Here is a 22205-nt window from a genome sequence, read left to right on the forward strand (position 1 = left end):
GCAGCGTCGGCAGGTGCAGGTCCCACTTGGTGTGGTCCTCGTCCAACCGGATGCGCAGCTGAGTTTTAATGTCCTGATTCCGCCTTTCGGTCGGATTCGCACGCGGATGGTAGGTGGGCGTCGTGTGATGCTCCACCCCCCACCCCGCGCAGGACATTCGCCAGTTTCTCCCCGTGAACTGCACCCCGTTATCCGTCAGCAGGACCGCGGGGTACCCGTATCGCGGGAAGAACTCGCGCTCGAGCAGGGCAATCACGGTGCCGGCCTTCACGTTCGGTACTGCGAACGCCTCCGCCCAGCGGGAGAAGACGTCCGTGACCACAACAATGAATCGCCGACCACGGGACGTGCGAGGGTACGGCCCCATAATATCCACCGCCACAGTGTGGAAGGGATCTCGGGGCCGCCGTGGAACCTGCTGCTCTCTGCCGTCGGGTCGCCTGGACTTCCGCTCCTGGCAACGCAGGCAGGCCCGCACGTAGCGTCTCACTTCTGCCGCGTCGCCAGGCTAGTGGAACGTCCGTCTGACCTCCCGCAGCGTCTGTTCCGCACCCGGGTGTCCTGCCAGGGGGTGGTCATGCAGGTAGCTCAGGACCCAGCGCCTCGCCTCGGGCGGCACGTGGGTCCACCACCCGCTCGTCCTGTGAGCCCCCCTGGTCTGGAGCACCCCGTTCAGACTTCGGCAGCCCGGTACCACCCCCTCCCCGCACTCTGTCAGTCGAGTCTGGGTGTCGGGGTCCCGGAGTTGCGCTGCGTGGACCCACGCGAGCAGGTCAGTCATTGTCTCAGGTCGCGCGTCGGGTGCAGGAGCAGTGGAGCTTGTCAGCGCGTACAACGCGCACGGTCGCGGCACCGAGTCCTCTACCCCGCGCCCACGCTCAGGGAGGAGCACTTCCTCCCAGCCCTGATCGTCGTGGAACTCGTTCTCAGGATCCGGATTCTGGGACAACTCGTCAGCCAGCTGATTTTCACGTCCAGGAATGTGTTCGACCGTGAACGAGAATTCCTGGATCAGCATGGCCCACCGAGTGAACTTAGACTTCCGGCCCTGAGCGGAGTCTAACCAGCGGAGGCACTGGCTGTCGGTTCTCAGCGTGAATGAGCGCCCCTCGACGTGGTGACGGTACCTCTGCAGTGCCCAGACCACCGCCAGGCACTCCTGCTCATTCACGTGATACCTCCGCTCAGCCTGCCCAAACTTAGCACTGGCGTACTCGATCACGCGTCTCACGCCCCGGTCATCCACCTGATACAGCACCGCCCCCATCCCCTCCTGACTCGCATCTGTCTGGATGAAGATGGGGCGGCTGGGCACCAGGCGTGAGAGCGTGTGACAGTTCCTGAACCGGTGCTTTACCTGTCGCAAGGCCTCGTCCGCGGCGGGGGTCCACCGGAACTTAGTCTTCGGTGACAGTAGGTCCGTCATCGGGGCCGTCACCGTGGCGAAGTCGGGGACGAAGGACCGCAGCCAGTTGAGCAGCCCCAGCAGCTTCTGGAGCTGCTTCCTGGTCTTAGGTGCCCCCTTTCCCTCAATCAGCTCCAACTGCTCAGGTCGGGGGCGGCACCCCTCCGCCGTCACTATGTGTCCCAGGAACTCGATTTCTGTGGCCCCAATGTGGCATTTCTTTGGGGCACACGTCAGTCCGTGTCTGGCCATTCGTTCTAGCACCAGTGCCAGATGGTGCGCGTGCTCCTCCCACGTCCTGGACCATATGATAACGTCGTCCAGATAGGCACTGGCGAACTCACCAATGTACCCATCCAGAACACGTACCATCAGTGCCTGGAACGTGGCAGGGGCGTCCATGAGACCAAACAGCATAGCGCAGAACTGGTAACGTCGGCCGTCTGGCGCTGTAAATGCCGTCTTGGGGCGGTCCTCTGGGCATACCGGCACCTGCCAGTAGCCCGATTTCAAGTCAAGTGTCGTGAAGATAGTAGCGTCCCCCAGTCCTGCCAGAGCGTCTGTGATGTTAATCTGTGGGGGCGGGGCGGGAATGGTCAGTTTGTTTATTGCCTTGAAGTTTACGCAAAAGCGTAGACTTCCGTCTTTCTTAGTGGCCAGCACCACCCGCGAGTTGTACGGCGAGTTGCTGGGTTCAATCACCCCGTCACGTAACATCTCGTCAATTTGAGTCTGTATGGCCCCCCGTTCCCGGATGCCAAATCCGTATACCTTCTCAAAGGGGGGGCGGTGCGGTACCATCGGTATCCGGTGCTCAGTCACGTTCGTCCGTCGTAGCCGGTTCGCGGCCGCAAATACCTGTGCCTGGGAGGCGAGGACATTGTTGATGACGTCGACGTACTCCTCGGGGACACCGTGCTGAAGATCCTCTAGGCGGATGACTGACTGAGGGGGACTGGGGGGGACCTGGTGCACGCCGTACACCGTCCAGCGCCCCCGGGTGCCGAAGTGCATCCAGCCGGCTCGTACTTCCACGGTGGCGTCGACCTCGTGCAGCCACGGGACCCCCAGGATCAGCCCCTCGCAGAGCTCGGGGACCACCCAGGCCTCGATGTGGCTAACGTGACCAACGATGCTCAATGTTACCTGAGTGATGCCCCCTGCTACGACGACGGCGTCCCTGGTGGCCAGCTGCACCAGCTCCCTCCGCGGTGTCACTGCCTCCGCTCCCACCAGGTGGGCCGCGATGTAGGTACGGCTGGCGGCGGTGTCCACCAGGGCCAGCATCTCCCGCCCGTTAGCCCGGACAGGAACTCGCAGCAGCTCCGGCTCCTCGGGGCCGACCTGCCCCAGCTGTGCAGTCGTCTGTCCCCCACCGCCCCCGGCCGCCTGGCCGTCCGGGCGTGGGGAACTCGCGGCGAGATCCGCGGCTCGCTCTGGCGTCGACGTGTTGACGTTCCGGTGGTCCACCTCGTCGACGACAGGTCAACGAGGCGGCTGGTCCGGCCCCGGAAAAACCTCCGTCGGGGCCGCTGTGATCTTGGCGGCATCCAGTTGCCCCCGCACGGGGACTGCTGGCGGGATGCCTGCGCTGATGCTCTGGTGGCCCACCTCGCCGACGGCATGTCGACGAAGCGGCTGGTCCGGCCCCGGGGTCCTGGCGGCATCCAGTTGCCCCCGCACGGGGACTGCTGGTGGAATGCCCGCGCTGCCGCTCCGGTTGCCCACCTCGTCGATGGCGTGTTGACGGTGCGGCTGGTCCGGCCCTGGTATAACCGGCCTCAGGGCCGCGGTGGTTGTGCCGGCCTTCGGCTGTCCATGGGGTTGCCCCGGCACGGGGACAGCTGGAGAGGAGCGGGTCTGTTGCCCCTCGCTCTCTTGCGGCGTACTCGGCGTTGGTGTGGTAGGCTCCGGTGGTGGTCGACGAGTCCTGTCGGTTACTGGGTCTGCCGGTGACTGGCGAACCGGGGAGCGGCACCCAGTTGTCCCTCCGCCCCCGGTCCTGCGTTTCCCGCTTGCGACGTGCTGCCTTCGCGCGCCTCCTCCCACGCGGCTCTGGTGGGGCAGAGGCGATGCCAATGGTACGCCTCCGGGCAAAATCGGCATCGCGGCGGACGTTCATCTCTCTCTCTCGTAGCTGTCCGCTCGTGACGTCCCCCTCCTGCCGCAGCTGATTCCGGACGATCCCTGGTGCCACCACGGTCTGTTGTCTTGCGCGGTCCCGCGCCGCCGGCGTAGCTCACCACGGCCAAGTCACTGTCCGTGACCTCCGTGACGGTCACCCCCCGCGGCCCCGAGCGGGCAAGGGGGGTCCTCGCGCCCCTGAGCGCCGTCCTCCACTGCGACATGTCACGTTCGATCACGCGGGCGAGGGCCACGAACTCCTCCGTGTCACGACCAGCCGCCGTTCTCATGAAGGGACGGAACTCTGGTAGCAATTGTTCGACAATAGTTGGCAACGCCACACTCACGTCCTCACTCATTCCCAATCGGCGGAACATGCGTAACTTCTCGTAAATGAACTGCTCCGCACTCTCGTCCTCCTCCTGGTTTCGGCAGTAAAATGTCCGCAAACACATTGCCCGCGCCTGATCGTTATCAAACCTGGTCCTGACTTGGCGTACAAAATGTCCCCACTCGGTATCGAAACTCCCAGCCATTGACCACCAGTTCCTTGCCTCGCCGCGGAGCTGTCCCGCCACTCGCGACGCCCACTCCGCCCGTCGCACTTCGTACAGTTTTAAGAGGTGTTCACACTCCCGCAAAAACTCCCGCGGGTCCTCGTTGTCTCTCCCCGCAAACACTGGCAACTCGAACTGCGTGTTCACGTACCGCACTACTGGCCCCTCCATGTCCGCGGGCCTGCCCCCCTGTTCCCGTTTACAGTCCTTGTCCATGCTGTCCGTGCTCTTCGCGCCTTCGGCCGCGCCGCCGGACCCGCACACTTCGTCTTTTACGTCCATTTTCGCGGAACCTCCTTCCTCATGCAAGTCTGTTTCGAAACTTATTAGATCGTCTCTCCCTTGTCCCGCCTGTTTCCACGCCATTCTGTCCTCTCGGAGCTACTGACGCGCGGATCGTGAACACAATCTCTCCCAGTAATACAATACGATCCTACCCGGCGCGTTATCTTCAGTCCGGGATACCGCTGCGCCGCCGTCTTGTATTTCTGTCGCCCTCACGACGCGTTATCTCTCGCCGAAACGTCTCGTATTCGCGCCGTTCCTGCGCCGCGTTATCTCCCGCCGGCGCGCCGGCGCGCCGTCTCGAATTCGCGCAGCTCCCACGCCGCGCGGCCGCACCTGCTTCCGTCCTGTCCTGCACCTGCGCGCTTGCGTGCGCTTGCGTGTGCTTGCGTGCGCTTGCGTATGCTTACGGCCACACTAGTTGGGCGCCAAATGACGTCCCTCGGCTTCTGGTCCCTATTTCCCTGTTTGCTAGAAATGTCCGTTATGCCCGTACTGCTCTCGTCGGAGAGGTGTGGGTCCAGGCCACGTGGCCGGGACCTGGAAATGTGGGACCTGGAGGGATGGTGAGGTAGAGTGACAGGTAGATCGAAAGGACCACTCGCTGTTAATCGGTTCACGAGCTCTTTTATTGCGTTCAGAGAGCTTGCCGCGGCCTGGCGGATCCGTCGCGGGTTGCGCGCCTCTCCCACGATGACCCGGACTCCCGGTAACCGTCTCGTACGGCTCTCTCGTCCCGACGCGTACTGGCAGATCTCCTACGTAACAAAGTTCCTGATAGTCCACTAGTTCGTGATGGCACGTGACGCGTGCGCAGTTCCTACGTACTGACTCGTAACGTCGGCGATGGTTCGGCAGAGGGTAACTATGTCCCTCACAAAGACACGTGATGCGTGTGCGGTTGTTCCTACGTACTGACTCGTAACGTCGGCGATAGTTCTGCGACGCGTAACGAAGTTTACGCGTCCCGTAATGACCGGCCCGTGACGTAACTTACGTACTTGCAGCTCGGGCACCCAATCGCTTGGGCGGCACGACGTAGGCAGCACGGCTGCTGCTAAAGATGCTCGTCCTACGGCTGAGTCGCCGGACCGTGAGCTCGACACCCGTCTCGCGATTAGCGCGGAGCGGAGCGCACGTCCGCCGCTGCTCGAGTCCTGAGTTCAACTACTGCTCTCCCCCGCTCGTCCGCGGACCGTCGCGCGCGGGCGGCGGGGGAGTGGAGGGGAAATCGGCCGGCGTGGGAGAGTGCCACCCCTCGCGACGCGGATGAGCGCCAGGCCGCGCTTACATACAGACACTGCGATACGTTTACAAGAATTACACGATAGTTGCCGATAGTTAATACATACATAACAGTTACACTATTTACACCCTTAAACAAAGTCACTGTCATTTAGAAAGAAACATATATACACGGAAATATTTACATAAAAACACTGTCGTGCTAGGGCGCACGCGGGTGCGTCCCTAGCCGATGCACACACTGGGGTTCACTGGGGTTTACTGGGGGGGAAAACAGCCCCCCTCAGGCCCGCGTCGGTGGCCAGGTACGGCCTCTGTATCTGGGAGGGTACGACGACTGTCGTCATAGTTTTTGATTGATTCTCGAACAAACAGGCAAACAGACAACCAGACAATAATTTTAATAACTATATTTTTTTAGTTCTCAATAATGTAAATAGCCCTTGCCCATAATTTTTTCATCGTTTCATCCAATATTCAGACTTTTTACCTCAAAGAGTTTTATTATTAGTAAAGATGGCTATAAATTATAACATGAAGTATTAAAGGATAGTTATAATGTTATAAAGTTTAGTTTGGCACACCAATACATTTGGAATTTCACCTAAAGTTTACAAAAGTGACTTTATACGTATTTATGTTTGGGTCCGCCATCTTTTAGTCACATTTCCGTTCATTAATTTCCGCTCCATGTTCACGAAATTACTCCTACCAAATGCCATATACCGTGAGCTAAGATACTTACACATCAAAAATTAAGGACATTCTTTACAAATTGGAACCCCTGAAAAAGAGAGAGTGAAAACATTAGTGTTTAAGTATGGATAGGTGGATACAAGATTATTTTTGGTGTAAAAATTGGTAGAAGTCACGCTCGGTTGGAAAAAAATTATATAAACATATATTCAGGTATAAACATAAATATTAACAGTTTAACAAAAAATTAAATAATAATGAAATATAATAATTACAACATATTTACTGTAAAATAAATTTACATAAAAACTTTTAAAAAAACTTTAGAATCAAGCAAGACTCACACACCACAGAATGCATGTATGAAAACTCATACCAGAAATTCATATGAAAATAATAGTGCGATACCAAAAGATAAACAACCAATATTGTAAACTTATATTACCTTAGAATTTTCCAATGAATTACAAATTCTGTTAATATTTTTATAAATGCTTGCTTCAATTGAATTACATAGCAACTGTGACTTGTTAAAAAAATTATTATTTTTTAAAATATTAATTACGGCAACTCGTTCAAAATTACTTGTCAAATATAAGAATATGTGCTTCAAAAATACTAGTAAATGCGTGTTAAAATTTACTTGTCAAAAATTGAAAATATTTTCTTAAGAAAATTTTAAAGCAGGTGTAAAAGCACAGTAAAATCAGAAAATTAGTAACTGCGATATTTACTTGTCAAATATAGAAAACATGATAGCAGCAATAACAGGTAGGAAAATATCGTGCTAAGAAGAACTATATCTGGCTCTGTGAACCTTAGACTCGTCTCCCCTGTCCTCTAGGCTCTAGGGCAAAGAGGCGTCACGCAGACACAACTGTGGTATTTGCAACTGCGCGATACTTTTACCACTATTTGATTTTCTTTTTACTTTGCCGAATGAGATTGTATAATGTCTATATACTTATTGAATCTAGGTCATTTTATAAACTAATTACACTGTTTTGCAACAGCAATAAACAAGCAAATAAGTCATGGCTATTATAACTGCTATCCAAATGTACTTTGTATTTATTTTACAAACATAAGAATTTTTAACAACTATTTAGCAATATGTAATTGAGTTGAATATTTGATACTATAATTTAACGTGGAGGATAGGAGTAAGTGTGTGTACGTGTTAAGAACATACCTGCAAGGACTGATGAACTTTGAGGACTCAGCTGGCAGACTGGAGCAGACAGCAGACACAAAAATATGCTGGGAAAGTCGAACAGCGAGTGGAAATTATGGGCTCTGGACCACCTACATGTGTGATCATACCCCTCCAAAAATCCAGCCCCTCCCCCTTTTTTCCCCTCCCTCCACACTTAAGGTTGATCTAGCAAATATCGCCTCTCCCTTTTATTATAAAATGTAATGGAGAAGGACCATTTATTTTCCTTCACCTTTTTATGAAGTATTCTTACTAGGGAAATCATCCAGTAAATCAGTTACATTCGAGTGAACACAAGTCGAGTTACGTATAGGTATCTGAAAGGTAAAAGATTTGTTATGAAAATTATAAAAGGGCTTGCCCCTTGCAAAGAGATTGTGAGAATTGTGATTTTGTTAACAAAGGGGCTAGGTGTTAGCAAAGTATTTACTAGATTTTACGATAATTTAGCTTCCTGTGTGGTTTTGACGTGAAACTCATACAGTTCGCTAAAACCACATGCAACTAAAACAAGTGCCAAGCGCTATTGATTTATAAATCGTTGAGTAGAGCGAAGTAGTCATTACTCACAGTTTCTGACTCATGCAGCTAGATGGCGCCAGTGCTGTGTGGCATACGTCGCAGTTTGGGCTAAAAATTGACGCTTACAAGGCTCCTGTTCGCTTATAACTCGTTGGTATCTGTACAGATTAAGACGAAAGTGGTCACGATAGTTGTAATTCGTAGCCCTCTAAGTAAGTCAAGTATAAATATAATTAATAATAAGTACCAATCAATATTTATAGTGGATTTAACTTTAAATTTATTGAAAATTAATTATTTTAGGTATAGCGCTTCCTAGACGCACCATTATGATTCATTAATTTCACTTGTTACCTGTATACTCTTCTGCCATGCATCTCATTGAGTCGCGCATAATATATTTCACGGAAATTACTGCGGTGGCGTATCTGATACCACCTACCCTGAGGGTACTATTGTTACAAAAAAAAAAGTAGCCTTACAGAAATGCAGATGTTAACAAAACCTTTATGCAGCTCATTATTTTGTATGTCCCTACCTCTACAACGAGGTGGCATTCCATTTTGTAATATACACAAAGGTGCAGTATATACCTATCGTTTGACCGACAAACGCGTGCAGCTTTACAGAGGCACACCTGATGGCACAAACAGGATAACAATAATATACTATACAAAATTAGTATATTTATATTAACATGAAAAATTGTCACTAAATTAAAACATATATACATAATGGGTGAATGTAAGCATTAAATAATAGACGTGCTGAAATAAAATTAAAGTCTTCGACGTTTCTCTGCCGTTGGACCACTGGGCTCAAAATTTTTGTCGATGTCTGACACTTCTGATTCATTGTCAGTCAAAATGTCGAGGTCTCCATACACATCTTCTTCGGCATCTTCCAATAATTCTACCAGTAGGAGGGCGTTTGTGCATGAGGTCCCCTTGCAACTGGCACAAATGATCGAACATTTCAAACCTGCCTTCCTGCAGCCGCAAGCACCGGCACACCCTTTGCTGCACTTGCAAGAAATCTTCATCAGAAGCGACTGTAGAGCTGGTTCCTTGGAGGTAAGAACAGGGGCAAGTCCAAAGTTGGACTGCTGCCATCCCCACTGGAGCGAATCGATCTGGTTCCCTAACCACATTTGAACTTGGAGGTAGGTTCTGAAGCAATGTTGGCGAGCTGCTTCCATGTTTGGTGGTAGGGAAACCAAATTGAATTTAGATTTTATGAGGGATTTGGCAAACAGGTCAAACCGCACCTTGTCCATATTGTCCTCTGTTCTACCGCCATAGAGGGTGGTCAAAAATCGTTGTCCAGCTTCTGCAATTGCTTGAGATTGTGAATCGTGATCAAAGAAGGGTTTGATGTTCTCTAAAATGTGCATATTCTTGGCCACATGTTTCACTATTTTCTTCTTGCCCAGCTTGTAAAATGAATAAGTGGTGTCGCAACCACTTATTGCGTGGAGGAAAATGAGGACCTTTTTCAGGTCGTCGGCGAGTTTACAACTCTGTTGGGTGAATATTTTTTGTAGTGTTGTTCCTATTCCTGGTTTGAGGTAATAAATGTTAGCCGATGGTGTGGCTAGAGCAGTGAGGATGACCAACAAATCCGTTTCCTCACCGACTAGAGCAACCTTCTCATGACTATGGGCAACTTCGATGGCTGTGGTGACGATCATGTGGTCTGCATCCTCACGAGCTTGCTTCACTGATATGCCTTCACTTTCCAGCCTCTAGGTAAGCAAGCTGATGAGTCGCTCCTTGTTCCTGTCATTAGAAAGAAATTGCTCCTGGGTCATCGTCACCACCATTGACTTTGTGAAGATGACCTCAGGAGCAATGTGCCTCTTCATTTTGCGGAGCCGCTCTGAAGATTTGATGCTTTTGGTACGCAGGTCTTCGGGGTAGCCATCAAAAACTACAGTGGTAGCTTTTCTGTTGTAGTGGCATTTCAAGTAATCAACATACTTGTTGATAATACATTGAAAGGCATCGCCATTCTTCCATACCACTCAGTGTAATAAAAATCCTCCATCAATGATGTGAGCTGCTCCATCGAGGTTAACTTTTCATACAGGATCAAAAAAGTCATAAAGTACAGACTTAGTTGCCTTCCTCATTCCAACCTCATCGAATAGAGACAGGAAATATGGTGCCAGCTCGTATTGGAAGAATTCCCTTAGCTCTTCATCAGATTTCTTGAGGAGTGCGATGCGGTGAAATATTGTCTCAGGATTGACTGGTACATCCTCCCCATGAATGGTAAACTTTGACTTGAAACCTTGAATGTTTTTGACACGATTCTTTCTAACAAACTTGATTTCGTCAAAGTTTTGTCCCACCAAGGTAAGCATTGACAAGTTCCCAATTTCAAAAGCTCTGTGACAGTTTATTGATTCATCTCCCATGACACATGTACTGATGGACATCATGAAGTCGCTTGCTGGAAAAGGATCGTGAGATTGAAACCACTCTACAAACTTCTGTACATCCCGATTATCACGCTGGACTCTAGCATCTCTGGCATCAACATGCTGCTCTGAGGTGGTGAATGAAACCCCGCTAAAATCCTCGACCTGTTGTGCCACTGTTGTAACTATTGGCATGGTGACTGCCCATCTGCTGAGAGTACTATCTGAAACACCACGATCATGACTAAGCCCTCCACTACTTTTTAATGAGCGCATGAGGGTCTGCTCAGTGGTCATGTCAGACCAAATCCCACTCCAAAATTTATCAGATCTTCTGATTGTAAACCATCCATTCAGCACAAACCTCTCATACTCTTTTTGAGATAGTTTCTCTTGTAGGTCCATTATGTCTTGCAGATAGAGCTGCGCTGATTTAGCATACAAAAAATGCCCACTTGCATGGAAATAGGGCAACATCTTCTTCACAGTACTCAGATGCAGCTCCCAGTCACCAGTCCTCTCTGCCTGTATGAACTGCTTCATGAGGGTGGTCATTTTGAAGTAGAGCACCCATAACTTGGCAGTGGGACCATTATCCTCCAGTTCTTCAAGTTTCTCAGTGAACAGCTGCTTCAAATATTCGTGATCAAGTTCTTCCAAGGGAGTCTTTGAATGGGAAGGTTCTTCTGAGTCCTCATTAACCCTCATTTTCGTAAGGATGACATTTGCAAGAGCCAAATTGCAGAGTGTATGTGCACGAACTGCCCTTGAATAAGCACGCCCAGCCATAATTTTTTCTGTTGATGCTTGGGCATAAGCAATGCTAAATAGCTCTCACAGCCCACTTCCATTCATGATGTAGCCTATGGTTCCCAGGTACAACATTAAAAGATGAAAACCTCCCAACCGTACAATGACTATGTTCAACTCAGAATCGGGAGTGGAAGATGCGACTATCTCACGTGCCTTTAGATAGAGAGGCTGGTCAAATGTGACAAAACAGACATTTTGGTCGAGGATCTTGCATTTTTCAACTGCTGAGAGAAGTGAAGTATAGATGGTGTCATAGTTACTGGGAGGTGCATTGATGAATGGAAGGAAAACTGCGAGTGATGTTGAGTATGGTTTTGAGGACATGAGCTGCTCCATAAAACCATTCCAACCTGGGAGTTCATATCCTTTCCATTTTCCCACAATCCAGTCGAAATCAGCCTGTTGAATGATCACGCTGGAGAAATTTTTCCTCAAGTCCTTAAACACAATGTTTTTGAAAGGTGCTCTGGTTTTTTCAATTGTTGTTATTGGAATCACACCAAATTTTCCTACAATGCTTGCTTTTGGAACAGTACTGACTCTAGCTATAGCTTTACTACTTGAAGATGCAGAAATCGCTGGAGTTACACATTGGATACCACCCATAGCATGGAAAGTAGTTGAGCCATCTATGGTGTCAACATTGACATCCACATTCTCCCACACAAATTGGGAAAAACTGTCTGGATGAACAGAGCTGGGTGGATGGTTCATACATGATACCTCAAAAATTCTGGCTTCCTCATAGGAACAGCAGAACCCTAGTCCATTGGCTATTTGAATCATATCCCTTGAGCCATATTTCCTGGCCAGGAGGGCCCCGACCCCAACTTGAAGGGGTGAATGGAACGACCTTGGTCTGGTGGCTGATATTACTGCATTAGCGATAGAAGTCACTTTGTTTTTTTTTTTTCTTTTTTAAGTGTTCTTCGTTTGCCTTTCTATATGATAGAACCAAGCAATACCTGCTAGGTTTGTGGAACATCATCCTCGCAGGTTTCAACAAAACGTTGTAGGTCTGGATAGGCATCAAGGGAGTATTTAAAAATAGTAACTCTACTCCACAAGATGTAATCACCAACGGAATTCGCTTTCTTCTTTCTATTTATGGAGCTTTAAAAAATAATTTCCTTAGATAAGTTTCGATACTTATGTTTTATAACCTTATAGCTGCAATATTGTATTCGTCTTGGAAGACGTAATGTTTGACTTATTTTTTTCTGCTGCACTCTGTCTCATACATGTAAGGTCGATGTTCCAGTACCTACCAGTGTTGTTATGAGACACTAATAAATATATTAAAAGTAATTTTTTATACAAAATACATTGGAAAAAAGGTGATTCAAAACATGACAGCTCGGATTCTGGTAAGGAAAACATACACTTTTGACCACACGGCCATTTAGACATATACAAATTAAATAATTCAATCAGGTGTATATATATATATATGTGTGTGTGTGTGTGTGTGTGTATATTTATGGTGTATGTACTTAACTGACGGACGATATAATTTATACTTATTTTTGATTAAAAACACTGAACTATTTTGAAACTTCAGCACAATGAACTAAATCTCGTATCTCAAACATTTTAAAAACTGTTGTTTACCCCTCCTGGAAAATGCTGATGTATCGCAGCCAGTTATTGCGTGTAAAAATAGTATGTATATGATTTTGACACTTTGCAAAAACAGATAAATGATTTGATAAATATATATGCGTATATACTCCAGTGGTGTATATACGTGGCGTAGGTACTTATGCATATTATGAAAAACACAACTTTTTCAACTTTATAAATAGTTATATCTCAGAAACGGTGACTCTTAAGAGAAAAAGTGTAAAGACAATTTTTATAGATAGTGGCATGATATAAAATTTTAGTCTGAAATATTGTTACGATAAAACTTACAGTTTGGCTGAAAAACGCAAAAAAAAACATATTTGCGAACTTTGACCTTGAATAAATGTTTTTGCAAATGTTGGATCGATGGGGACTTTTCACATTTCATTTATAATGTTGTTCCGAACATTCGTACAAATTTTCAGCTCTATGCGAATTTAGTAACCTTATCCCTATTTTTTGGTCTAACTTTACGTGGCTATAGAATATAGAAATGTGTGCGCTGATTTAAGTTTTAAGATTGCTGCGCGGGTGTTGGCCTCGCTAGATTGAAGTATCTGCGATAATACACATCTGGCTCGTCTTAATCCATATCTAGCAAATTCGCATGTTACCTAGTGTTAACCTGAGCCCTCTTAGCATAAAACATTCGTGCGATGCGTTCTTTTTTTCTTGCAGAAATGACACTCGGCAGTTTTATATTGACAAGAACTGCGTGCATGCGACCCTCTACAACCGAAACATTGGTCTGTATCCTTCAAACCACCTGTTGTACTAGTGTGTCTATGTTTATGCATGATGTGGTTAGCCTCACAGAGCAGCAATTTCCCCAATGCCTCACTTGCGACATGACAAACAAAAGCTGTCTCCAAGACATGCTAACTTGCAATTGTAGGCTTGCCTGTAATATACCTTGTGTGCAGTAGGTAAACCAGCTTCTGCTGTAAAATACTTGCTATGTACCTGGGCGAAACATAGTCATTCTTCTGAAAATAATCCCCTCATTTTGTCTCATATGGTTAAGTTAGACCAAGCTTGTGCCAAAACGTTAATGATCTGTTAAACGAGCCACACATTCGGTTACGTTTTGATCTGGCCTAAAGACTTTGAACCGCTCTTATATTTATAAAAGTGAAACATTTATTTTTTAATAACGGCACGTTTCTTATGACTTTTTTTTTGCAAGGTCGGCGGGCTATCCAAGTGACTGCTTCTGTGTTTAGCCTGTAGCGCTCTTTGTTTTGCTTGAAAATAGAAGTCCAGTCTTTCTGCACAAACAAGCATCCAACCTGTGAGGTCTGGTCCAGTCAAATTCTTTTGTTTTTTCCTTCATTTTCGAAAAGATTGGCAATCTCGTCGACCTCAAACATCAAAGAATATAAAATATATTCATCACTTGGAAGCAACAGACACTTCTGAGTATCGATCTCACTGTAAATTAGCGCATCGACATAAATATATTACTTCCTCGTTGCCAGTTATTTTGTTTGAGCTTATTTTTTATGTCTGCCATCGTTCAACAGAGTTACTAACTTACCGCTTACACGCCAATTACATCTTAATATATTTGTAAGAATCACAAACTAGCAAAGACTATCTAGCATACAATAGTTTCGCCTGAACAGAAAAATGTAATTTTCTCAGTTGTATTTATAACCATACATAGTTACTTCACGAATAAAAACAAAATCTAGTACAAGTAAGTTGTTTTGACCCTCGTAGTGTCTCGTCAGTGCTGATTGGCTAACAGTGGCAGACGCAATTGTGGCAAGACTCGGATTTTATTCAAGTTCAGTGACTAGCATTCTACGACCTGCGAACTACACTTCTACTTAGATCACATTGTAGACCAGGCTTAACAGCGTATTGCCTGAGTATCTCATGGAATAATTGCAGGTAATCAAGAGGAGACTGCTAAGTCAAGTATGATTCTTTGACTGCCGACGAGCTTCGTACAACCTCTTATAGGTGCACCATATAGTACATTATACTTAAGACATATTTCAGACAAGTTACACTATCATAAAAAACCTAGTGTGTTTCCCCGTGCGAATAATCACACGGTGATTTTTTCTTTAATTACCACATCATGTAATAAAAACGTTACTATCAATCGTGATATAGTTACCTATTGATTGTTATATAATATATAAATTATATTATGAATGTGGTAATAAAAAGTATTGGTATAAAGAATGTTGGTAGAAATGGGACCTCACCTTATATTAGCTGCACTTTGTTGTGAAAAATAAAATTTATTTAAAATATATAAAAAACATTCTTTCTATGTTGTACGAGCTTAAAAGTAAAAAATAATCTTTAATTTTAAGCAATTTGTTCAAAAACGAGATAATTTAGGTATTTTTTTTCAATCAGCTCAAAATAAGAATCAAGTAATAAACAAAGGAGGAAATTGATTTCTCTTCGCCCCCCCCCCCCCCAAACTACCCAACATGCCTCATCCGAGGGGTCCGATGGTGCCTGAAGACCTCGGGAGCACGTCAGAATCAATGGACATCAATTTTCCTGAATTTCGAAAAAAAAAAAAACGGAGGCAAATTAATGTTCCTTCGCGGAAGGAGGGGGGGGGGGGGGCATTTGAACTCCCGAGCACATTTTACACTATGCTCCGGCCTCTTGGATCTGAAACCATCCAAAACTAAAAGGAATATATTTTTGAAATTTTCGAATTTTTGGGGGTTGACCTCATGGAAAAGGGGGGAGAGAGAGGAAAGCGGGGCAGCATACCCCCCGAGCCAATTTGCCACCATGCCCTGGCCTTAGGGATGCAAAAAAGAATGGTTGTTGGCCTTAGCACGAAAGTAGTGGTGTTTTGCCCTAATGACCTTTCCCCCCTTTTTTAGGCTGCAGGTTAGTCATGAATTTATTGTATTGTCATCCGGATTACATAATCTTGCAAATTTCAAATCGATAAGACAATTAGAAGTAGGTTAAAATCAAATTTCAAGATTTGATTACATAATTAGATTCAAGTGAAGCTAATAAAAGTGTGTTAAAAAGTGTGGTTTTATTGTTGTATTTCCAGCTTCCTTTATTATAGCGAGATAAAATGTAGTCCAGTTTTTATGTCTAGTCATAAGCTTTTAAACAGAAAAAAATTCATACAATTCGATTCCGTGGTTTTTGCGCATTAATCGAACCAAAAAAAAAAAAATCCCTTTCGGCAGAGCTTATTAGCGTAGGCAGAAATCGGGTAGGCCCTACCTATTTCTTCTGTAAATATTTTGGAAACTTCTATAAACTCCTCAAAAATTTTAAGAATTGTATGTAGCCTACATAGCATCCTATATGTTTAACAATATTTAAAAAAGTTCAATTTATCATTTTCTCATATTCCACGCAGCGAAAATATTTTAAATGTTTTTAACTTATTGCATCCAGCTTTGTCTAAAAATATTAATATTAAATAATCAAAGTAATAGAATTTCTTAAGGAATTCCATATTATGCCTACTAAAGTAGTTATAAAATTATTTTTTATCTTCAAACAATATTTTTCATCCCATGCGTGATCCTATAATTTTTTTTGGACAACGTTTTAAGGTAAAATTAAAATGTTTATTAATAAATACCAAATTTTATACTAAGAAAGTTTCTTTTTTATTTAAACCCCTGTTTTTACGGTAGTATTTTGTTTGATCAAAAATTGTTTCAGCCAAAGGTTTTAGATAAAGTTTAGGTGTTTCACAATAAATTATAATGGATTTGATAGCATGTATATTTGAAAAAAAAGTAATGACAATTTGACTTTTATTCTTGTTATTTACACTCCTTGCAGTAATGTTTTGTACTATCAAAAAAAAATTTCAGTGTTAGATAAAAATTATGAGATTTGAAATATCCGAACGAATTCTACGTTGTGCCTACTAAGGGAGTTATGAATTTTTTGTCATCCAACCCTTTTTTTTTCAACCCCTAGCATTTGTGGTTGGTCTTATTCAGACAAAAGATTTTGGTATTACTCCTACGAATTATAAAACTTTCAAACGGATGTGATATTTTCCATTTTGTTACGATTTATAATGTGGGTTCGTAAGTGATAGCCCACGAAGTTTTATTACAGTTTAGTTGTTTACTAATATTTACATTAATAATAAATAATTGTACTAAAAAACCTGTTCGATCACAAGTCACTGGCACTTAAAAAATTTTATTCTGAAGTCCCTCAATGTATGTCAGGTTCCACAGTTCGCACTCCTCACTGGAGCTAGACTCAACAATGGGTAGCCCCTTACCACGCACCTGTCCACACACACAGTCTCGCACCACTCAGTTGCACTCTCATAGTCCCGTCGCTCCTCGTCGCGCCACTCTCGAGGAGAGCTCTCCCCCTCTTCGCCGGTGTCGCACTTCCCTTCACTCTCGGAACTCTCCGAACTCTCGAACTCTCTCGGAACTCACGAAGTCCCGTGGAGGCTGGCGTCGCTGCTTAAGTACTTGAGGCGCCCTTCTCGAACCAACGAGAGCGGTCGTGACGTGTCGTGTCATCCCGCGCCGAACCGACGCCCGAAACATCGAGAATGGCGGTGCTTATTCACGCCACTTCACGCGAGGCGTGACGAAGCTTGAGCAGCCGGGGATTGGGGAAGTAGGAGGACCCTTGTAATCCGGCCAGGCACGCGTGGCATGTCTTACGTCAGTGGACGGCGCGTGACGTCAGTGTCCGTGCGGGGCCGCCAGTCCGCTCCGAACCTGGCGCGCATCGCTGTCTTGTCTCTCACGTTCGTAACATTATTTTTGTTGCATTTACAACCCCTGCAATTTCGACATAAAAAAAATTGTGCTTTCACAAAATTTCCTTTGGAAACCAGTTGCCAATAAATAATTTGAAATACTACAAGAATAATATTGTAACTTTGTACAAAACATGGCTATGGGTTTTTTTATTTTAAAAAATGCATTTTTTAAGATAATACTGAGAATTTCTTACGAAAATTAGCGCATAATTTTAAATTTTAATTGATGTTTCATCCAGGCATATTACTTTTTAAACCATGGAAAAATGATCAATTATTCAATATTTTGACACCATTTTGTTGTGCTTATTAATGTGCGCAGTTAATACTGGAACGCAATTCAGGGAACGAGTGACAAATAACCTTAACTATCGGGGGTACTGGGGGACAACAGAAAAGCATAAACGCCCGGGTAAGAATCCGAACTCAGGTATTACTGCGAACACTATTTTGTAGTGATACCATTGTTTTCATGTAAATGTAAAAATTTACAAATATCTGTAATTTTACATGAATATTTCTGTTCCATTTACAAAAATAAATTACAGTTAAATATGTGAGAAGCCTATGGCTAATTCTGTAGGCCCTTTGTGTTGGTGCGTGAGTTTTCTAAACACATGTTTTGATATTTAACATTTGTTTCTATTTTTTTTTTCTCTCACCCCCCCCCCCCCCCCCCCACCACCCCCCCCCCCCCTCGGAGAGAATGCGTGTGTCCAACCTTGGCGTGTGTCCGCCACTGGGCAGGGAGGCTAGGGTCGTCGCACAGGCCAAGTCCCCAAGTCCCGGAGGAGCGGGTTTCCCAGGCGTGCTTGTGGGTTGTGCATCAGCCGGTAACCGCCCCGCCCGCGTGTTCTGCGAACCACTGCGTGTTTGTCCCCGCGGTTAGCGCGGGCCGCGTGACATCGCCGGGTGGCGTCACTCCGCCGTGACAGCGCCGTGCATTCCACGGACTAGGCCTTACGTGGTACAGGGCCGTGCGAGGTAGCCGTTACGGACGCGCGGGAAAACTTGACTTCACTGATTCACTCGGTGAAGCACGTTTACATGGTCTTTACTGTTTGGACCACAATTATTTTGACACACCTTGTTCGACCCAGAGCCAGTGATAACCAAGGAGAATAATTGTTACCCCAAAAACGTCTGACCAAGTTCAAGGTAATGTTTGAAGGGGGTGGGGGCAAATACCGTAACTTATTTGTACGTATCCTAAACATTATTTAAAAATTTGGCAGAAATAATTTTTAAGAGTATAACTATTATTGTAAGGGGTTGAAAAATATAGTTTGAATTAAAATAATCCCCTACTGCGTACACTTAATGCACACGTTCAAGCGTATTGTAAATCTTATAAACATTATATTAAATATGTATCCAAAACAAATTTGAATTCGGCTTATTTGTGCAAGGAACGAAATATAGTTATTCAAGGTCAAAAAAAAATTAATAAGTACCCAAATAGGCAGGCATATTATAATATTCGTTCTAAGTTACTCAATGCTGGATGCACTGAAATAATAAACAGTCAAAACATTTTCGGTGCATGGAATATGAGAAAGTGTTCAATCGATCGTTTTGGAATATTTGAGAACATATATGATGGTATGTACGTTAAGTTCTAAAACCATTCTAGACGTTTGTAGGAGTTTTCCGTAATGTTCCAGAAGAAAGAGGTACTTCAAAATTTACCTATGTTTGTAGACTGTGCCGAAAGGGATTTTTTTTTTTAAATTTTACAATAGAGTACAATTAATTTAAGAAATTATTTTTTGTTAACAATTGTCATTTATTTTATTGTTTCTTGTAACAAAACCCAGAATATTGTAGACTGAATCAATGTACACAATGGTAGGGCCTACATAATCAAACCAAGGACAGAAATAGGCAAGATAAGTTCAATGAGTTTACTATCAAGTATTTTGTTTTTCAATTATTGTATTTTTCCGAATATTGGTTTCTTTGTATTCTTATATTTTCATAATGGTGGCCAAGATGACCGAAAATATGGCAGTCGGTATAACTGACTTTCTGATGATTGACACTAGCGTACTCCAGCAGACGAAGAGAAAATCCAATTAATCTTCCAATATCTCAACCTATATGGCTGATTGAAGTCACATTGTCATGAGTTTATATATATTATATATATATAGGTAGGTAGTAGTAGGGGTTAGATTTTGATAAATTCTGCGAAGAAAGTAATTATATGCTGTCATTTATTTATAAGTATTTGACAAACCTCAGCCCAAAAAGGGTTCGGAGACAGGTGAGTATGCGCTCAGCAGCATACAGCAGAAATTTTTCCAATCACAGTTATTGATATGCAAGTATAGGTTACAGTGCACAGAATGAATTACGACCATGACACTAAATGTATACAGCTGCCGTAAACATTCTGTTTCTACTGCCATCTCATTGGGATGTTATCCTATCAACAAACGATATAATATTAATGACAAACGTTTTAAGAATATTGGATTAATTGACCCTAACCCTTAAGGCAAAATTCCGCGTTTATTTAAATAATTGTTTGAGCCACATTTATAACATTGAAAACTAGCTCTCTGTCAGTACTAATTAACGATGCAAGGCTTTACTTGCCGATTATTTACTTCTGAATCAAACAACTCGTGGCTAGAAGGTTTACTGACACATTTACTCGCAACCCGAGTCTCACTTTATTTGTTCATCAATCAGGTCGTAGGTTTTGGGCACAACCGGGCCTTGCGGCTGTTAATCTGTAGAAGAGCGCGCGAATTGGTGGAGACACCCATGCAGAGGGGCGCCAATCCCTCGCTTCCCTCCTGAGGCTATCCAGTGGCGTGAACTTGCAGCGGCTAGTCGTAGATGACCAGTCGCAACCGGGCTGAAATGCTGTAAATCTCCAGAGGTCAAAGGAACATCGGTATAGAGACCGAGGTATGCGCTCTCCGAAGTCCTCTCGTGGCTGACCACCGTGTAAGATAGCACCACCAAAATTGGTGGTAGTACGGGGTGGTCCCTTTTATTGGTAAAGAACCCCCGTTGACGTTTTCTCTACGGCCGTGGACCACGATTGGTGTCGGCTTCGTACTTGGCAGTGGTGCCATTATCGCTTAGGGCAAGTTTGGAGTTGGGGTTCCCTAGCCTCGTGAAAAGTGAGCGGCGAAACAGCTCTGGTTACTAGCCTGGAATGCTAGAAGAGGTTGGATAGGCCTTTATCGGACCACGGGTATTCTGGGTGATTTGAGGGGTCCCAGAATGATGTGGGAGACCGGCATACGGTGCCAGTAGTGCTGAGTCTAGGCCTAAGGACACAGACAACTATTTGGTTTGCCCATTTCTGATTGTGTGTACGGCGTGACCCGTTACCCGCGCCCATGGGGGCCCCGGGGCTTGCAAGAGCACCGGATTATCAAACAAATCTTCCCTAGTTTTGATGGTAGGTATAAATTATACCTCAAACTAAGTACTTCTAAATATAGGACACAGAAACCCCGAGGTCTAACGCTAAGAGGGGTAAAGAGACTCTTTCTTTCTCTTTCTTTCATTAATGAGGAGTTATTGTTACTGCAATGGCGCGGAGCCAAGCAGTTCAAGCTTTGAATATATATACTGTATAGAAGTCGCGAGTGGATAGGATTTACTCTACGTTTTTCAGAAGCTTATGATGAGCAGCTTGGGAACTTCACCGCTGCAGTGCGCTGCCGTAACGCCCTGTATCGTCTTAGTTGTTATTTACACGTTAGAGCGCAGCGCTGTCGCCCGCTGTCATTCCCCGCTCCCCTTATCCATCATTCACTGCAGCTCAGCGTCGTTCATCGGGAGGGGGAAGGTGTGTTTGAAGAGTTCGAGACTTGTCCGCTAGGGACCACCACAAGTCGATGCCCTAGAGATGGTGGCGATTGCGGCGGTGAATTAACCAACTACCTCAAAACCGTATTAGAAATTTTAACCTGGGCTGGCGACTTCTATACAGTATATATATTCAAAGGTTCAAGTAACGGCCTATTGAAGCGCCACTGTCAACTGAGGGAGAGAATGTAAACAAACAGCCATTGATAATGGAATAAGCTATATTGAAAGAGTTTTCGTGGACAAAATCATTATTAATTTGACTTTATTTGAAGTTGGTTTAAGGATTTAGCTATTCGAGGACTTGGGAAGCAAGAGGCTTAAAAAAACGTAAAGTTTTCATGTTTTGGCGTATTATAATGGTATGTGGATAGCGACAAGCTGTAAGATCGTGTTTGTGAAAGCCTATTGCAATCCACAGGAAAGAAAACGAAAAGGCTGGATTTATTTATTTTCTTGGAGACGAAAAACCTAATGTTTTGAAATCCGTCAAGCATACGAAACGTTAAAACAGGGCATATAGTTTTAATTTACGTTATGTGTGGATATGTTGCAGTGTTTGTGTTTATTATATGGAAACTGCTGGCTGGTAAGTAAAAAAAAAAATACTTAACTGCAAAATAAATTGCCATTCAACAAAAACCCGTATGTCTTCTACAACGAGTTGGCGTTACTTCTGATAACTCATATATGTTGACTGCTAT

The sequence above is a fragment of the Bacillus rossius genome, chromosome 1 (assembly GCF_032445375.1).
Source record: "Bacillus rossius redtenbacheri isolate Brsri chromosome 1, Brsri_v3, whole genome shotgun sequence".
In the NCBI taxonomy this organism is placed as follows: domain Eukaryota; kingdom Metazoa; phylum Arthropoda; class Insecta; order Phasmatodea; family Bacillidae; genus Bacillus; species Bacillus rossius.